We start from the raw sequence: 13,466 nt of genomic DNA, 5'->3' as shown, positions 1-13,466 counted from the left end.
GGGTGGGGGTGGGGGAGAATAGGGGGAGATGGCTGAGAGTGAGAAATCAAGCCACCAGATCTGGGACTCGAACCATGGTCAGCCATGTGGGATTGTCCAGCGCCTTAACCACCACACCACCTGCTGGTCTCTAGGAAGGAGGTTATTCTAAAGCAGTGGCCCTGAAACTCTGAGGTTTAAGTATAACTTTCCTATCAGCATATCCCAGTGGGTGGCCCTAGTCTCCTATCAGTGTCATAACCCTGATGGGCCTAGTAGTGGACAGAGATCGGTGGCTCCGTGGCTGCTTCTGATGCCAGAATGATAATCTGGCTGTCAGAAGACAATAACCACTCTAGGGTACTGCCGTTCTATCGATTTCATCTTATGTTATTTTGCTCTCTGTGTCTCAGCCTCTTGTTTCCACCACCAAGCCCTCTCAATCCTTAAATAAGTAAAGCCCTCCACGTTATGTAGGCTTTCTCCCCTCCCCACTCCCACCCCGCCCTGCCCCAGGCTCTTCTTAACCAAACATCTAAAATGTCAAGCAGAACTCTGAGCCTGAAAATATAAGACAGGGTTAGGCAATTCAAAGATTTCTGTTTTAAAAACTTAAAACCAACAAATAAAAAGTAAGAATAAATATCATGTTGTACCATCGGCCTGGAATCAACTCTGCAAAGCAAATAGAAACCTGGATTGTTTACGTTAGCAGAGATGCTCCTAAGATAGGGAGGGAGCTCTCATTCACCGAACACCTGCTGTGTGTTAACCACCTTCCATATTTCTGTTTATCTTCATGACAACTCAAGAAAGTACTATTTACACCACAGATATGAGAAAATCAAGGCTCCCAGGGATTTGGTGATCTATTTTTGTTTTTTTGTTTTTGTATTTTTTTGAAGAGATTTTTGCTATTGAGTGCATGCACTTGTCAGAGAGACAGAAAGTGAGAAATCACTCCCCCAGGGGCACGGTCACTTCACAGTCTCTTCTCTTCCATTCTTCTCTCAGGATTTTGGGCACATACACATACACGTCTGGCATCGGTTTTAAGCTGCTGGGTCTGGGACTTGAATCACAGTTGACCTCATGGGAGTCCAGTGATGTAACCATTATGCCAACTGCTGGTCCTGATTTGGTAACCTATTCTAATTCACAGAGAAGACCAGAGTCAGGATTGTAAAGACATTCTATGACTGATTTCAGATCTTCTGCTGTTCTCAATGATACAAGGCCAAAACCTTAAAGGAGTTTTTCCAATGGCCCCATCAAAAAGTCTCAGTCAAGCACCTTGAGTAGTTTAAATACCACAGGGGAAAGACATCTCCTTCTGGACCTTTCTGTCATTAAGCTGTCAACACATGAAAAGTAGGTGAAGCTCTGCATGTAGGCAGAAGATTTCTTTACCACTACTGAGTCAAAGTCAGACTGGGTAGGGTATCAACAAGAAGGAAAGCTGGGCTAGATCATCTGCAATGATTTCATTTGCTGTGGGTTGACAAAGGTCCAGATGCTAACAATGAGCTTCACATTGATCATGAGTGATGTGGGAAGAACCCGAAGGAGTCACTCCGCCGTCCCAAGCTTCATGCTGCTTCACAGTTCTAGTCAGTGAGCAACGACTGAGCACTTCATACATACAAGTATCAAGGTACAGGGTACTTCATGGTGAGCAAATCAGCAGTTTTCTATTGCTACTATAATACATTACTACAATTTTCAGTAGATTAAAACAACACAAATGAATTACCATTTAGCTGTAGGTCAGAAATTCAACATAGATCTCACTGGACTTTCAAGGTATCAGCAAGGCTGCATCTACATTTCCTTCTGAAGGCCATGAGGGAGAATCCATTTCCTTCCCTTTCCCATCATCCATGCCTTGGTTCATAGCCCTCTTTCCACTCTATGCAGAGCCAGTAGTTCCATCTCCTCACTGTTCTTCCTTAGCCACATAGTCCTCTGTCTCTGCACTCAGCTGGTAAAGGTTACCTCCAATTTTAAGAATTCATGTGATTAGATGGGGCCTGTCTAGTTAATCCAGGATAATCTCCTGATTCTGTGATCATTAATTTAATCACATCTGCAAAGTCCCTTGTGCCACATAAGGTAATAAATTCACAAGTTCCAGGAATTAGGACATGGGGGCGGGGATAGGGTAGGAATACTATTCTGCCTATCACAGAAACACACAAGGATTTACAGCCTGGCAGGACAGAGAAGACAGACACCGTAGTGACTGTGATACGACGAAGATGAGCTAAGATATACAGTACAGAAATAAAGTGCTATAGATGCACTGAGTCCCTTCATTTAGTTCATACGAAGGAGAGAGGTATATCATGGGAAATAGACGACTTGAAAGGTCATTTGAGCTGACCTTGAGCGATGAGTAGGGCTTTGGAAGGTACAGCTAAAATTGAGCTCTCCAGGGCTGGCTGCAGTGACACAACAGTCACACAACGCTCCATGCTAGAGGGCTAGCATGGAGTGTTTTGCACCCCAAGGTCTTCTGTACATGCCAGTCAGGTGCATGCCCAAGATCCAAGTCAGCTGGGGCTGGGGTATATTGTGGCATGAGGATCCTGTGGGATGCCTGTTTCTCTTTCTTCACTCACTTGCTCTCTATTTGGTTTGTGGGATGAATACAATACAACAAACTTGAAGACAATAGGAGGGCATCCCAAACATAAAGAACAGTGAAAACAATGATGATGCCAAAATGTACAGGAGCCACTGTGGTCACTGGAGAAGAAAACAACATAAAGGACACATACAAAGAGAAGTCAGTGAGTGACAGAAACGACCACACAGATGCCAATGGAGGGAAAACTAATAGTGTTATAACTCATGAAGAGATATTGAGCTAGGGGCCAGCAGATGGCATAGTGGTGAAGGTGCTGGACTCCCACATGGCCAGCCACGGTTCAAGTCCCGGACCTGGTGGCTTGCTTTCCCACTTTCTCTCTCGCTCTACCTCTGTCTCTCTCTGGTCAAATTAAAAATAATAATAACAAATAAAATAAAGAATTATTTTAAAAAAAGATATTAAACTAGATCCCTAGTCATACCAGATTTAAAACTAAATTTCAGATCAATTAAATACCTAACCATGAAAATCAAATCTTAAAATGTTTTAGTTGAAAATATCATTTTGACCTTAAGATAGGAAAGGATTTTTTTAAACAAAATAGAAAAAGTAAAATAATGTGGGAAAAGACTAGGAAATTTGGCCACGCCAAAACTTTAAACTTAGTTGGGCACGATGGTGTCTCAGTTACATGGGACAGAGGCAGAAGGATTGTGAATCCGAGGCCAGTCTTTGAAAAACAAACAAAACTTGAAACTACTATACATAAATGACAAAGAAACTCAGGGAAAGAATCTCAACATCATCGTCATTTAGGAAATGCTAATTAAAACAACAAATGTCAATGCACACTTACTAGAATGGCTAGAAGATCAGTAATTCTAAGTATTAGAAGAATGTGGATCAACTAGAATACTTAGACATTGCAAATGGAAATACAAAACGGTACAGAACTATTGGAAAACAGTTTGTCAGTTTTTCTAACATCAAATATATTCCTTTTGTAGTGGGATATTCAGTGAGAGAGAGGACACCTAGGCTTTTTGCAGGAAAATGGAGATTTTTTTCAAGTGCTAGCTAGCATTGGCTCAGTGGATTCATACCCAAAGGCTGAGCCCCAAATTTCTGGGCGCTCTCCCTTTTATCTGTTTTATCTTCTTTATCTCCCATATATGGTGATACACACTTTTACATACTTTTGATTGGATAACTTACACGAGGTAACTTAGATGGTAAAGTTGCTCACAGAATCATTTAAGTCTGTACCGGGCCTCTAGATTGTCAGATACATAGGCGTACATGAAGGTACAGAGTTGCTAGGTTGTTATCAGGGCTACAAGGTCACTAAGAGTTGCTAAGTTGTTTTGGGGATAGGGCTAGAAGGACACTATAGACTGCACCCGCATATCCAAAATCTAAGAATGCCCCATTATCTTCTTTGGTCCTTCAGGATCCCCCACCATACTATTATTCAACCCAGCAATTCCACTCCTAGATACTTACCAAAGAGAAATGAACGTTCTGTCCACATAAAGATCTGTATATGGATGTTCATAGTAGTTTTTTTGAAATAACTAAAACCTATTAATAACTAAAATGCCCATCAACTAGTGAGTGAATGTACAAACTTTTATTCTACAATAAAAAGAAACAAACAGGGCCAGCAGGTGGTGTGATCACTAAGGTGCTGGATTCCCATATGGCCGAGCATAGTTCGAGTGCCGGACCCAGGGGCTTAAAAATCACGCCAGGCATGCGTGTGTGCATGCCTCAAATCCCAGGAGTGAAGGAGAAGGGATTGCGGTGTGGCTATCCCCCCACCTCAGGGGTGAGTTCTCACTTTCCTTCTCTCGGCCTCTCTCCAGCGAGCAAACACACCCTATGGCAAAAACCTAAAAACAAACAAACTATGTACACATCCAAAAACTGGATGAATTTCAAAAGCATTATGCTTACTAAAACAATCCAGACATAATCAAGTACATACTGCATTGATCCATGTATATGAGGTTCTAGAAAAGAATTGTATGATAGAAAGCAAGTCAGTGGTTGCCTAAAGGTAAGGGGGAAAGAACCAACCACAAGGGCATGAGAGAATTATTTAAGATGATGGAAACAGTCTATGTATTGATGGTGACAATAATTATACAACTGCATAAATTTGTCAGAACATTATAAACTATTAACTCAAGAGGGTTGAATCTTATTGCATGTAAATGACACTTCAGTAAAGATGGTCAAGGCTGTGTGTCCCCACAGACTGACTACTGACTGACCTACGGACCGTCCAGTCGGCCCAGCTCTCCTTGCGCCATGTCTGGTTCTTCCAGTGTCACCACTATGAAGAAGGTGGTTCTCAACCACAGGAAAGTTGCCCAGGCTGCCAGAGACGTAAAACAATTCTGTCTGAAGAACGCTCAACATGACCCCCTGCTGACTGGGGTGTCTTCAAGTTCAAATCCCTTCAGGCTCCAGAAAGTCTTTTTTTTTTTTTTGGTTATAGGGCGTGTGCGCTCACCAAAAAGATCAAGAAAGACAGAGAGACAGAAAGCGAGAAATCACCCCCCAGGGGGGATGGCCACGCCACAATCCCTTCTCCTCCATTCTCCTCTCGGGATCTTGGGCACACACGCACACGTGCCCAGCATGAGTTTAAGCCACCAGGCCCAGGACTCAAACAGCAGTCGACTACATGGGAGTCCAGCGACATAGCCATTACGCTAACTGCTGGTCCCAAGAAAGTCTATTCTTTCTTGTAGCAAAATGAATTTTCCAAAGGTTTCCTAAGCCACTTCTCATAAACCAGTGACTATTCCAGAGAGCTAAATTGGAAGCCTATACAAAAGCTTTTCTTGTAACACGTGTGCCATAGGACACGAAACTTCTACTTTTGTCAGTCCTTAACATCTACCTCTCTGAATTTTTATAAATTTCTATTTCACAAGGAAAATTATTTTATACACACTGGCATCAGCATACAATAAAATACTTAGTATAAAAGTTTCTTACTTTATTATTGGTATTAAAATAAATAAATAAAAATAAAGCTGGCTAAAAGGGGAGAATAGACGCTTCTGCCTAACCTTTCCTGAAGTCTAGAACATGGTTGTGATGGCTGGAGCTCTGGCAGGCATTGGGTCATCCGGAAAGTCATGACACATTTTTGCATAGAAAAATACATCAGGATTTTCCCAACGACCTAATATCTCAGATTATAAGGATGAGGCATGTATTTAAGGAACAAGAGCACAGAGCCTGAAAGAGGCTTAGTCCTGAAGACTTTGTGGGGCTGCCATCCCATCCCTAAATATCACATTTTATGCAAAATGGAACCAAAATCTTGACATGTATAAAAGCAAAAAATATTTAAATATGCCTTGTATAACAGCAAAAACAAATGTTTCCTTTATGTCAGAATAGTAGCTAATATTTATTAATTACTTTCTGTGTCCCACTCTCCATTCATGTAAAGTGCCCTGAATTTTAACTCATTTCATTCTCACAATGAACTTCTGAAATGGGTACTGTTACTATCCATGCCCGTTTTACAGATTAGTAAAGTGAAATACAGAGATTAACAAAAGGATTCAAGACGATGCTGGTGAACTGGGACTCATACCTATCCTTGGGTCTGCACCTTTCTCACAATGGTACCATAAATAAAGTTAAAAGACAAGTAACAGGCAGAAAAATTCTTGAAGTAAATGTACCTGAGAAAAGATGAGTCACCAGACTGTCATTTTTCCTTTTTTTAATTAGTAAGAGTGCATGCACTCTTCAAGAGAGATAAAGAGAGAATGAGAAAATGAGAAAGCATCCCCATGAGGGATGGTCATACCACAATCCTTTCTCCATTCTTCCCTCCTTTGAGGACTTTCAGCATACAGGCACATGGTGTATTTTTCAAGTTACCGGGTCTGGGATGCATATCAGGAGGTCAGCCATGTGGAATCCAACCACATTTACTACTATACCACTGGCTAGCCCAGTAATTTTTAAACTAGGAACAGATTTAGAAAATCAAAAATTACTCTTGCTATGGGCAAAGAATAAAAATACATAATTCATCATATGGAAAAACCCTACTGTCCAGTAATTAAAAGAAAAGATGTTCAATTTCACGACAAGCCAAAGAAAACTAAACACTTGTATTTTTCACCAATGATAGAAGAAAAAAATGTTTAAATCTATTATATAAAGTATTGATGAGGGTATGAAGAAACAGGAACATTCATACATTACTGGAAATGCAAATTGGGGGTGTTGTAGTGATTAAGGTGCTGAACTGCCACATGGTCAACAGCAGTTTGAGTCCCAGATCCGAAGACTTGAATCTCACAATGGATGTGTGTACATTTGTGCCCAAAGTCCCAAATGAAGAATGGAAGAGAAGGGATTGCAGTGTGACCATCCCCTGGGGGAGGAAGGGCGATTTCTCACTTTCTCCTCTGTCTCTCTAGCTAACACATGTACCCTATAGCAAAAATCTCTCAGAGAAAAAAAAAGGTGTAAATTGGTATTACTACTTTGCCAAGCCATTTGGTATAAAGTTAAAAGTGCACATACCCCAGTCCAACTTGGCATGATGGTTAAGGGGTCTGGATTCCTCATGGTCAACAACACAGTTCGAGTCTCAGATCAGTGGCTTGAGAAACATGCTGGGCCTCTGTGAATGCATGCCCCAAATCCTGAAAGTAGGTAGAAATGGAGACGAGATCTGGAGTGACCAGCCCCCGTGGGAAGTGCTTTGTGTTTACTCTCTCACTCTTTTTCTGGCAAGCACATGGGTCCTCTGGCAAAATTTTTAAAAAAGAAAGAAAAAGGAGGTTCAGATACCCCACATTCCAGCAATTCAATTGGTAGTGTGTACCCTCGAAAAACTCTTATACATGTTCTGTCATGTATGTCAAAAAAGACAAAAAGGGCCTTGCTGAATTAGCTGCAATAACATAAAGTTGGAAATAATCTGAACATATATCAGTAAGCAGATAAATAATATAATGCAGTAGAATATACTACATTAATTTTTAAAATAAAAGAAGTAGATCTGTATTCAGTAACATAGATAGTTTTTAAAGCATCAAGTTGAGTGAAAAATACAACTTGCAAAACATTGTTACACTTTGATGCAATTTATGTACTACTTTTATACACATAAAAATACTAGTCATTGCTCATGTATGAATATAAAAGTATAAAGGGAAGACTGTAAGGATACACATAATAATAATGGGTTTTTAAGAGGAGGGTGAAGAGAATAGAGCTGGGCATGTCGAGTAATGCTCAAACTGTAATATTTTAATTCTTTTATTTAAATGAAAGAAAAACAGGCCAGCTCTGTGGCCTGATGGTCAAGGCAGCCAGATCCCACATGGCTGACCTTGCAGTTGGAATCCCAGATCCAGCAGCTTGCCAGGCATGTGTTCCCATATCCAAAATCCTGACAGGATAGAGAATTGAGGAGGGGGGATTGCAGCGTGGCCAATCCCCACAGGGGTTGCTTTCTCTCTCTCACTCCCTCTCTGTCTCTCTCTGGCAAGTGTATATATCCTCTGGCGAAAAAAAAGTTTTAAAGAAAAACTTGCAGCCTATAACTCAAAATATCACTTTGCACAGTTAGAACACAAGTGTGTGTGTTATTATTTTTTGTGCTTTTCAAATTTTTAAAATTAATAGACAATTTTCTAGAGCAATGTTACATTTACAGAAATTTGAGCCCAAATTACCCATGTGCTGGTTCTCCCCACCTGCACAGTTTCCTAATTACTAATATTTTGCAATAGTATGGTACATTTGTTAGAACTGATGAACCAGTATTGATAGATTATCAACCAAAGTTTATAATTTACATTAGGGCTTATTCTTTAATAATTTTACAGTTCTGTGGCTTTTGACAAATGCATCATGTCACACATTTACTATTCATAATAAAATATGCCATTAAAATCTGTACTTTACAGTTCTATGGCTTTTGACAAATGCATCTTGTCACACATTTACAATTCATAATAAAATATGCCATTAAAATCTGTACTTTGCCTATTTATCTCTTCTCCCTTCCCCTGTAGTTTCTGGCAACTGTTAATCTATTTTTGAGAGAGACTTTTGCTACAGAGTACATGAACTCACCAGAGAGACAGAAAGAAACAGATTCACCCTGGAGAGAAATCACTCTCCAGGACAAATAGCCATGCTGCAATGCCTTCTCCTCCATTCTCCTCTCGGGATCTTGGGCATAAAACTCACACCCAGCTTGAGTTTTATGTTGTTGGATCCGGGACTTGAACACAGTCAACTATGTGGGAGTTCAGTGATTTAACCATTATGCCATCTGCTGGTCCCAATCTTTATTATGTCTATAGTTTTGCCTTTTCCTAAATGTCCTATGATTGAAGGCCAACCAAGCAGTGTGGTGGTTAAAGCAGCTGGATCCCACATGGCTGACAGCATGGTTTAAATCCCAGACCTGTTGGCTTAAGAGAAACACGAAGAGCACATGTGCGTGTGTCCAAAATCCTGAGAGGAGAATGGACTGTAGTGTGACTTTCTCCCCTAGGGGAGTGCTCTCATTTTCTCTCTCTCTCTCATTCTCTCTCTCTCTCTCTCTCTCTCTGGCACACATGCCTATAGAAAAAACAAAAAGAGAAAGAAAGAAAACAAAAAAATTCATCCTTGACATCATACAATATGCGGCCTTTTCAGACTGGCTCCATTCACTTAGCATTATACATTAAGTTTCCCCCATGTTTCTTTGCAACTTGAGAGTTTGTTTGTTTGTTTGTTTTGTTTTGTTTTGTTTTGTTTTGTTTTCTAATTACTGAATGATATTTCATTGCATGGATGGACCACAGTTTTTTTCAATGCATTCATCTGTTGAAGGACAATTTTGGTGTCTTCCAAGTTTTGATAATTGTGAATAAAGTTAATACCAATATTCACATGCTGGTTTTTGTGTAGACATAAAATAGCAGTAAATAGCACAATCCTGCATCATATGACCCTATGTTTAGCTTTGTAAAAAACTGCCAAACTGTCTTCCAAACTAGTCGCCCCATTTTGCCTTCCTACTAGCAATTAAAGAGAGTTCTCATTTCTCTACATTCTCACTGGCATTTTGTGTTCTCAGTATTTTGGCTTTTAGCATTTCTAATATGTGTATACTAGTATCACCGTTGTTTAATCTGAGATTCCCTGGTGACATATGTTAAACATCTTATTAAAAAATATTGTTAAACATGCTGACTTATCACCTATATGCATTCATTGGTGGGTGTCTATTCAGATCTTTTGTTTACTTTTTAATTGTTCTTTTTTCCTTATTTTTCAGTTTTAAGAATTCTTAAAGTATATTTTAGATACAAGTCCTTTATCAGACTTTGCAAGATTTTCCCTCAGTGTGACTTGTCTTTTTATCCTCTCAATGATCTTTCACAGAACAGAAGTTTTTCATTTTAGTGAAGTCTGAAGTACACATTTCCCTCTTTCAAGGATTGTGCTCTTGATGTGCTATTTTCAAAGTCATTGCCACACTCAAAGTAATCTAGATTCTTCTGTCATGGTCTAGAAATTTTATATTTTGACACTTTATAGTTAGTTCTCTGGTTTACTTTATTTTTTATGGAAAATGTAAAGTATATATATATATATATATATATATATATATTTCTTTTGGGCATGTGGGTGCAATGGTTAATTTTATGTGTCAACTTAACTAGCCAAGGGATTCTCACATAGCAAGTAAAACACATTTCTGGATGTGTCTCTGAGGGTGTTTCCAGAAGAGATTAGCATTGCCCTCTTCTTGAGCTGGGATCCCCACCTTCCTCTGTCCTCCGCTATCAGAGCTCCTGGTTCTACGGGACTTTCAACTCCAAACTTATGCCAGTGGTACCCCAGTTCTCAGGCCTTCAGAACTGGAGTGAATTAGATCACCAGCTTTTCTTGTTCTCCAACTTGCAGGCAGTCTATTCCAAGACTCCAAAGCCTCCATATTTGCCAATTCCCATAATAATGTCTTTCTGCCTGTCTGTCTGTCTGTCTATCCATCCATCTATCTATTCTGTTTCTCTGGAGAACTTAGACTAACACAGTACATATTCAGGTATTTGAGCTCTGTCTGTTGAAAGGATTTTCTTTTCACTATCAAATTGCCTTTGCCCGATAGTCAAAGATCAACTGACTATATTTGTTTGAGTCTGTTTCTGGGCTCTCTCTTCTAGCCCATTTATCTATGTGTCTATTGTTTCACCAGTACCACACTATCTTGAACACTACAGCTTTAAATTATGTTTTGAAGTTAAGTTATATCAGTACACTGACTTGTTCTTCTCCTTCAATATTGTGTTGACTATTCTGGGGTTTTTTTGTCTCCCCATACAAACTTTAGAATCAGCTATTAATATCCATAAAGTAACTTACTGGGGTTTTTACTGGGATTATTTTAAATCTATAGACCAAACTGGGAAGAACTGACTTCTCAACAATATTGATTCTTTCTATCCATATACATAGAATATCATTTATGTTTCATTTAAAAAAAAAAAAAAAAAACCTGGAACCAAATAATGGAATATCCTAAATACCAGGTTAAGAAGTTTAAACTTTATTCTAAGGACAGTAAGAAGCAACTTTCTGAGCAAAAAAGGAATGTAATAATGATATGCATCAGAGCCCTAAAATCATCCATTACCGCCTTAATTTACTTTTTATTCAAATACACCCAGAGGGACCAGCAGGTTGCATAATGGTTACATCACTGGACTCCCATGTAATCGACCATGGTTTGAGTCCCGGACCCAGCAGCTTAAAACTCACACTGAGCACATGTGTATGCATGCCCAAAATCCCAAGAGGACAATGGAGGAGAAGGGACTGTGGGGTGGCCATCCCTCCTGGGAGGGTGATTTCTCACTTTCTGTCTCCCTGTCTCTCTGGCGAGCACATGCATTCTAAACAAACTCTCTAAAGCAAACAAATAAATACAACCAGAAAGAAGGATACCTCGAAGTGCTTCAGTTACCACTCTGGTGACATACCAGTCTCTCTCTCAGTTAACCTTGTCTCATAGCCACCTTGAATCCCTTGTAAATTCCAGTAAAGTTAGAGAAAATTCATGATTCATCAAGAACATTTATCTGGATAAACTGCTTTCACAAAGACATGACTCCAAATCTCACGTTATGCTACCCTCTCCCAACCAAAAGTAAAAGCTACTTTACTCTTTTTCAGGGCAGAGTCACCGGCATCCGGTTGCCCAAACTAGCTTAATAACACACAGTTAAAATGCCATGAGCACACCTGAGTCAACAGTGTTGACACATTCATTGGCATCACAACTTTTGACAGGAGAGTTGCTTTGTCTGCAGCTCTGCTGATGATGACACGTGGACTAACTTTGGCTCTCCTTGGCCTATCCACAGCTAATTTCCTCTTGCCTTATTCTCATGGTCTGCCTTCCTTGCCTCTTTTTCACACATCTTCTTGCCATCCTGCTCTTCCGTCCCCTCCTCTTTTCTACCTACCACAACATATTCTATGAAAGACAGCAGAGAAGTTTTGGGTTCTAAGTAAATTCCCTCCCAGAGCACAGGACTCACTTTGGGAAGGAGAGGCACTCCTAAATTGGGTTCCCAAACTTGACTTGGCTTGAACATCTGTATATGTGGAAAGGTGAAAAACAGAGGAAAGCCCATGGGAGCCCATAGACCCAAGAATAAGAAAGAAACAAGGTTGGCCCCTTAGCCTGGGAGTTAGAGGAGCTGGATCCCTCATGGCCGACCAAAAGTCAAATCCCACAGCAGTGGGTAGAAAAACACACCAGGCACGTGTGTACACATGCTCAAAATCCTGACAGGATGGAAAGGTGGAGAAAGGATTGTAGTGTGTCATGTCCCATTAGGGAGTACTCTCTCTCTCTCTCTCTCTCTCATATGTACATGCAAGCACACTTGCCCTCCAACAATTAAAGAAAAATAAGGAAATAATTTGCCAGCTAGGGCTAATAAATCTCTGAGTTCCTGAAGCTCATACACAAACCATTGGTTCTCCCCACCCCTCAGCTTCTTGCTGCCCACTCAAGGATGTTACTCCACATGAGGCTACTCCATAAACTCATTCTGGTTCCCCACTTCCTCCTTCCTTCTGCTGCCAGCACACAAGTAAATATGATGATGTAGATTTTTTTCTCTTGGGACAGGTTCAGGTGTGGGGTCAAAATTTGAACTTATGTTTTTTTCCCAAATGTATCAGTCTATCCACAGCAACCACCCAGAATAACTAACTGGACCCTCACCCTGCATCAGAAGGAACATGTGAGACCTCAGAGAAATAAGTTTATTTGTAACTTCAAGAAGGCTGCCATGCCCCAGGACATTGTCAATATGATGGAGTCACTTGTGTCAAACCTAAACAAGTCAGGAAAAACCCAACTCAGGAAACTGAGAAGGCGCACATGCCTATGATAAGAGCTATTACATGCAAAACTCTCAGAAAGGCTCTCATATGAGTAAGACACACATGTGCCTGTAAGAACTTTTGCTGGGACCAGCAGTTAGCGTAATGGCTATGTCACTGGACTCCCACATAGACAACCGCGGTTCGCATCCCGGACCTGGTGGCTTAAAACTCACACCAAACACATGTGCATGTGTGCCCAAGATCCTGAGAGAATGGAGGAGCATGGATTGTGGCACGGCCATCCCCCCAGGGGGTGATTTCTTGCTTTCTGTCTCTCTGTCTCTCTCGGTCTGTCTGGCAAGCGCACGTGCCCTAAAGCAAAAACCTCTAAAAAAAAATAAAAAAGAACTTTTGCTAAGGACTTTGCTAATAGCAGCTTGCTATAGGAGTCACACGGGTAGTTAGTAGGATGCGGGAGAACACTTGCTTGATACATTAT

The 13,466-nt window shown here is 40.4% G+C and overlaps 1 protein-coding gene across 5 annotated transcripts in view; it reads right to left on the bottom strand.

Annotated features, from left to right (window-relative positions):
- TMEM45A (transmembrane protein 45A) overlaps window positions 1–13,466 on the bottom strand; it is a 98,647-nt gene that overhangs the window by 34,987 nt on the left and 50,194 nt on the right. The window lies entirely within an intron of this gene.

The sequence above is a fragment of the Tupaia chinensis genome, unplaced genomic scaffold, assembly GCF_000334495.1.
Source record: "Tupaia chinensis unplaced genomic scaffold, TupChi_1.0 Scaffold000100_1, whole genome shotgun sequence".
Taxonomy (NCBI): domain Eukaryota; kingdom Metazoa; phylum Chordata; class Mammalia; order Scandentia; family Tupaiidae; genus Tupaia; species Tupaia belangeri.
The sequence above is the reverse complement of the archived record's forward strand: the minus strand, read 5'-3'. Positions and strand labels throughout refer to the sequence as shown.